Here is a 6,662-nt window from a genome sequence, read left to right as displayed (position 1 = left end):
TGTCGAAAACCACAGATGTGGAACGGTGCGCCGAGGGGTGCTGCTGCTTCGTGATAACGCACGTCCCCGTATCACAAATGTCGTAACGCAGAAGACTTGTCAACTCAAGCGGGAAACACTCGAGCAACCACCCCGTAGTCATGATCTCTACCGAAACGATTATAACGCCTTCGGTCCATGAGAAAGGCCTTGAGGGCCGACGTTTCCTGTCGGACGGAGATGTGCAGCAGGATACGGTGTTTTACTAAACGGCTGTTTTGAACCTGGTGCTTCAGTGGCTTCATGGATTCATGGCGATTTTACCTGATTGGCATACGGATTCTGGATTGTGCGACCTTCGAACTTATACTATTATGCAAGTCTGTACGACGTCGTCGGTCCGAAATCCCTTGTCGCCACTCTGAAGTATTTGCTTCTCTGAAAGAGGCTGCTGATGTAAGTGTATCACTGCTGGGGCGCTACCCCCAATCTCACATCAGGCATGCCTTCTAAAAAAGACAAGAAAAAAACTACCGAAATGATTAAAGAGGGTGTGTTCCAAAGACATATTTGAGCCATGCACGGCTCGTGTTTATCCCAATTATTGTTTGTAATCTTCTATTACGCCAACGGCCTTGCCGCAATGGTAACACCGGTTCCCGTCAGATCACCGAAGTTAAGCGCTGTCGGACTGGGCTAGCACTTGGATGGGTGACCATCCGGTCTGCCGAGCGCTGTTGGCAAGCAGGGTGCACTCAGCCCTTGTGAGGCAAACTGAGGAGCTACTTGACTGAGAAGTAGCGGCTCCTGTGTCCGAAACTGACATACGGCCGGGAGAGCGTGTGCTGACCGCGTGCCCCTCCATATCCGCATACAGTGACGCTTGTGGGCTGAGGATGACACGGCGGCCAGTCGGTACCCTTGGGCCTTCATGGCCTGTTCGGGAGGAGTAAAGTAAAAATAAAAATCTTCTATTACGGTACTGCCGCCTCGTTTTCTTATTCCATTTACTGGCGTCCTTACTTGCCCGTGAGCGGCAGCAGCAGTGCGTATCGATAAGTGCACTGTCGTACCGTCTCTGGAGCGACCAATAGTATTTCCGGGTCGTCGTGTGTCTGGCAGTGAGTTCGGGACGGAGGAGCAATGCTGTCGGGACGCAGCAGCAGTGAAGTTGGAGGATGGAGCGCCGGTGAGGCGCCGACAGCCAGTGCCCGCCGACCGCTGGCGGCACACCTGAACTATCCGACGGAGGGAGATTGAAGCGAGACGACCATTGGTTGGTCGTTCGGCTGGTCGTCTCATCAGCCGACGTATACTTGGTCCTTTCACCGTTTCCGGGCCTGGGCAGTTGGTCGGTTGGCGTGGAGCACCGAGGAAATCCGCGCAGCGGCCTCTATGCGGTGTCGAAGTGTGCGGTGCTGTTCGCATTGCTACGAGGTTCGTGGTTCACCGATCCTGGACATGAAAGTTGAGTTTTGACTTAATCTACCAGCAAGTGACGACTGTCCACATTGTGTCGTTTGGAGTTCGTTGTCAGCTGTTGGGATATTCCCGCGAGCAACAACGTGTGTTTTCAAGTTGGCAAATTTTAGCCACCATCCGGCAGAGTTTAACTGTACTTGGTTATTTGAATTGAACTGCACCAGCAGAATCTTCTGCCTTTTCGCCGTTAACGTTCCGATTACCTGCCCTGGCCGTTGACGTAAATTCAGGCAGTGTATTTTCCTCATCGTGTTGTCGCTGTCAAGCACGGTCTGTAGTTTGACAACTCAATGTATAATTGGTTGTGGGCGCCAATACCTTCTACGTTGTTCCATTGAACTCCCTGTTGTGTGCTGGTCGGGTGGAGCGGAGGTTATCTTGTCGGTGGGTCCGTTGACTGTCTGTCGGTTGGGTTGTCGTCTGATCAACAATGGTTGGGCCGATGCATGTCTCACCTAAGCGAGCGTTAGTGCTTGAATTCCAGGCCGACCCTCGGAACTTCTGAGCGCCCTTGGGTGTACTGCCTTTTCTTGTTTGTTCTTGTTGTTTGTACTTGTATGGCTTCTAGCCGATTTTTAGATTAAGGTTGCTTTGCCCTTAAGGTGTCAGATGGTTTTGGCCTCATCAGCCTAATTTAAGAACTGTTTTACGTCAAGCCTTTGGCATTTTTAAAAAAAATAATGTTATAGAGTCTTAAGTGTTGGGCCTTCAGCCGATTTTGAATTTAAGTTGTTTGCCCTTAAAAGTGTCAGATTCGTTGGGCCTTCAGCCTAATTAAGGAACTGTTTTAAGATAAGGCTTTGCCTTTAAATTTCTGATTTTGGTTGTGCTTTAAGTTATTGGCTTTCAGCCGTTTTTAAATTAATGTGATCTTGCCCTTGAGGCATAAGATTGTACGGCGCATTCAGCCACTAATTAAGTTCCAAAACTAAAGCTGTGTGTGTTTTTTTTAATTTCTTAGCTCTTGTAATGTTTGATCAAATAAAAGGTACTATGTTCGAGTGTAACTGACAGCCGCTTATTTTGGCCCCTTTCCACAACTTAAATTACCTGTCCTGTCCTGCGGGTTTAGCAGGGCGTCTCAATATTTTATTTCGAGAACACAAATACTAAACATCGAGTCCAGTATATAATGCAAGTCCATACCAGTACTGTCACAGACTATGCCCTGTTTCACAATGTAGTCTCTATCTTGGTGTCAAAACTGTCGAAGAGTGTCGTTTGTACTTCGTTTCGATGGTTGATGGGGCCGCAGCTGTAGTAGTTACGACTGCGGATTCACTCGAAGACTCGCACTGAAGTACACACTAGGTGAAGTCTGGGCTAACACTTGGATTCCAGAATTACACTACTAGCTAACCCGATGGGCGCAGTATATGTAATAGCTTTGAGTGGTGTTATGATTCCGTGCTATTGGCTGCTGGGGCGAAGTGATACGATACCCCCTCACTACTGACTGCTGGAGCGGAGAGATACATCTCCGCACTTTTGGCTGCATATGGCAAGTGACGTGCAACATAATCCCCTCGCCATTGGCACCTGTGTGGAGAGCTGCAAGAATATCATCGTACTAGCATCGCCTGGTGTTTATGCAGATCCGGTTACCAAACGTGACATAAGGGTGGACCCTACAGCAGGGGTTGCGTCGTAGGTCTCAACACGAACAATCGTCGTCACCGAAATGTACGCAGTACAAATTGCTATAAAGTATGTTCATATCCTTATGCATCTAGTGTTTTATTAAAAGCAATAAGGGAATCACTGCCTGACGGCAAGCAACACCCACATACCAGCACTTCCTCTGTACTTCACTGTTGACGCTATACATGATGGCAGGTAATATTCTCCAGGAATTCACCAAACCCAAATTCTTTTATCAGATTGCCACAGGGTATAGCGTGATTAATCACTCCAAATAACTTCTTTCCAGGCATCCACTGTCCAGTAGCATCGCTCATTACAGCATGATGTAGCTCTAACTACATCAATGTGTGGCTTACAAGGACTGCTCAACCACTGTACCATATTCTTTTTAACTCCCTACACTCATTCACCGTGCTAGCTGAACTGCTGGTAGCATTCTGTGACTGACGAGTGATTCCTTCCGCTGATTTCATGCTATTTTTACTACGATCCTCCGCAATGTTGCCGCGCGGAGTGGCCGCGCGGTTTGAGGCGCCATGTCGCGGATTACGCTGCCCCTTCCGCCGAAGGTTCGAGCCCTCCCTCGGACATGGGTGTCCGTGTTGTTTTCAGCATAAGTTAGTTTAAGTAGTGTGTCAGTCTAGGGACCGATGACTACCAGTTTGGTCCTTTAGGAATTCACACACACCGTCCGCAATGCTCACGACCCTTGTCCGTCATTACGTTAGGTATGCCTGGTTTCCGCTTCACATTCACGACAATCGATTTGGGCAGCATTAGAAGGGTCGAAATGGCCTTAACGGGTCTGTTACTAGGTGACATTCGCCGGCCGGTGTGGCCGTGCGGTTCTAGGCGCTTCAGTCTGGAACCGCGTGACCGCTACGGTCGCAGGTTCGAATCCTGCCTGGGGCATGGATGTGTGTGATGTCCTTAGGTTAGTTACGCTTAAGTAGTTCTAAGTTCTAGGGGACTTATGACCTCAGATGTTGAGTCCCATAGTGCTCAGAGCTATTTGAATTTTTTAGGTGACATCCAATGATTAGACGACGTTCGAAGACACTGATATCGCCCTACCTAACCATTCTTTTGTTTCTGCTTCTCTACTCACAACACAACACTGCCTGCCTCCTTGTGTACAGGCGGCTCCGTCTCTCGTGATGTGTATTGATCAGCTTCGCATTGTATAGCGGGATTCAGACACTTTTGATCAGATAGTATGTACTGGAGGAGTTATTAAGAATTTACTTTAATTTTATGGAGCTATAGAACTGAAGCAGTATGATGGTAGTGTATCCAGTTGGATTTAACAAAAGCTGATGTCCAACAGTTATCGTATGAAAGAGTCACGATATTCAGTACGAGTGATCTGGTATGCAGTACTACATGTGAGCCTATGTGGTGGTGACTGCTAGAATTGCTGATATTCTGATGCCAGCCATGACGAAACTATTCTATCTATGTGACAGGTCAAATATCCTCAGACTTCAAGAAAAAAGTAATAGTTCCAATTCCATAGAAAGCAAGTGCTGACAGGCGTGAATATTGCCGAACTACCAGTTTAATAAGTCATGGTTGCAAAATACTAACTCGAATTGTTTACGTAAGAATGGAAAACTGGTAGAAGTCGACCTTTAGGAAGGTCAGTTTGAATTTCGGAGAAACAGAGGAACACGCGAGGCAGTACTGACCCTACGACGTCTCTTAGAAGAACGTATAAGGAAACTATATTTATAGCATTTGTGGACTTAGAGAAAGCTTTTGACGATGCTGACAGGAATACTCTCTTTGAAGTTCTGAAGGTAGCAAGGGTAAAATACAGGGAGCGAAGGGCTAATTACAGCTTGTACAGAAACCAGACGGCAGTTATAACAGTCGGTGGGCATGAAAGGGAAGCAGTGGTTCAGATGGGAGTGATACAGGTCTTTAGCCTTTCCCCGATATTATTCAACCTGTACGTTAAGCAAGCAATAAAGAAAAACCAAAGAAAAATTTGGAGTAGGAATTGAAGTTCAGGGAGAAAAATAAAAACCATGAGGTATGCCAATGATATTGTAATCCTATGGGGGACTAGGAAAAGCAGTTGAACGAAATGGACAGCGTCATTACAGGAGGACATAGACGAACTTAAAAAAAAAAAACAAGGATAACGGAATGTAGATCAGTTACATCAGGTGATGGTGGGGGAATTTGATTAGGAAACGAGACGCTAAAAGCAGATCAGATTTATTTTTTGGGCAGCAAAATAACTGATAATGGCCGAAGCAGAGAGGATATAAAACGTAGACTGGCACCGGCAAGAAAAACGTTTCTGAAGAAGAGAAATTTCTTAACATCGAATATAGATTTAAGTGTTAGGAAGTCTTTTCTGAAGGCATTTGTCTGGAGTGTAGCCATGTATGGAAGTGAGACATGTACGATAAACAGTTTAGACCACAAGAAAATACATGATTTTGAAACGCGGTGCTACAGAAGAATGCTGAAGAGTAGATGGATAAATCGCGTAACTAATGAGGATGTACTGGATGGAGCTGGAGTGGCAACAAATTTATGGCACAACTTGAGTAAAAGAATGGATCGGCTGATGGTACACTTTCTGAGGCATCAAGGCATCACATATTTAGTATTGGACAGAGGTGTGGGTGGTAAAAATCGTAGAAGGAGTCGAAGAGGTGAACGCAGTAAGGAGATTCAGAAAGATGCAAGTTGCAGTAGTTACTCGGAGATTGAAGAGGTTTGCAGAAGATAGAGTAACATGAAGAGGGAGCACTATGGGACTTAACATCTGTGGTCATCAGTCCCCTAGAACTTAGAACTACTTAAACCTAACTAACCTAAGGACATCACACACATCCATGCCCGAGGCAGGATTCGAACCTGCGACGTAGCGGTCACGCGGTTCCAGACTGAAGCGTCTAGAACCGCACGGCCACACCGGCCGACAGCCAACAACAACAACACGTCAAAGTGTGCCTTTACTGTACGTTTTAAATTGTCCAAGATTTTTTGGTTGCTTCCCAATCATTTCATCTATAACCACATCACACAGGAAGCATTTCGTAACATTTCAACACTGCAGTGTCAAATCACTGTGCTATTGAAAAGAAGCGTTGAGGTACATCTCTTGAAAAATAAACAGGAACTCCATGGTGATATAAATGGATTGGTCAAAGTCGTCAGTATGTAACACGAGCACAAGTAAAAGATTGAGATGTTACTGGTTTTCAAATATTTGCTTTAAAATGATCTCTGTTCATAAAATGCAATGAAGTCTGTCACTGAAGAAGAAGCACCTCTCAACCTTGTACTCTCCTGTCTGGATCACTGTCCAACAATGCACGCAATAGACGCTAGAGGTGTACGTGTAAATCCATCTTAACTGATCGTTTTGAGGTTTCGCAGTATTCTACATATAATCGTCTCTGTGGATTTGGTTGGATTGTGTGTGACTGGGAGAAAAGCTTTGTTGGCGTTGTCCGTGGCCGCTCACTGACCAGTGCGTCGATAATGATACCATTTAATCCAATTTCTTCATTTTTAAATTAAACCACAAAGAGCGC

At 45.9% G+C, this 6,662-nt stretch overlaps 1 pseudogene; it reads left to right on the top strand.

Annotated features, from left to right (window-relative positions):
- The first annotated feature begins 604 nt into the window (after positions 1 to 604).
- LOC126426675 (5S ribosomal RNA) lies at positions 605 to 722 on the top strand (annotated as a pseudogene).
- The last annotated feature ends 5,940 nt before the right edge of the window (positions 723 to 6,662 follow it).

The sequence above is a fragment of the Schistocerca serialis genome, chromosome 1, assembly GCF_023864345.2.
Source record: "Schistocerca serialis cubense isolate TAMUIC-IGC-003099 chromosome 1, iqSchSeri2.2, whole genome shotgun sequence".
NCBI classification, from domain to species: domain Eukaryota; kingdom Metazoa; phylum Arthropoda; class Insecta; order Orthoptera; family Acrididae; genus Schistocerca; species Schistocerca serialis.
The sequence above is the reverse complement of the archived record's forward strand: the minus strand, read 5'-3'. Positions and strand labels throughout refer to the sequence as shown.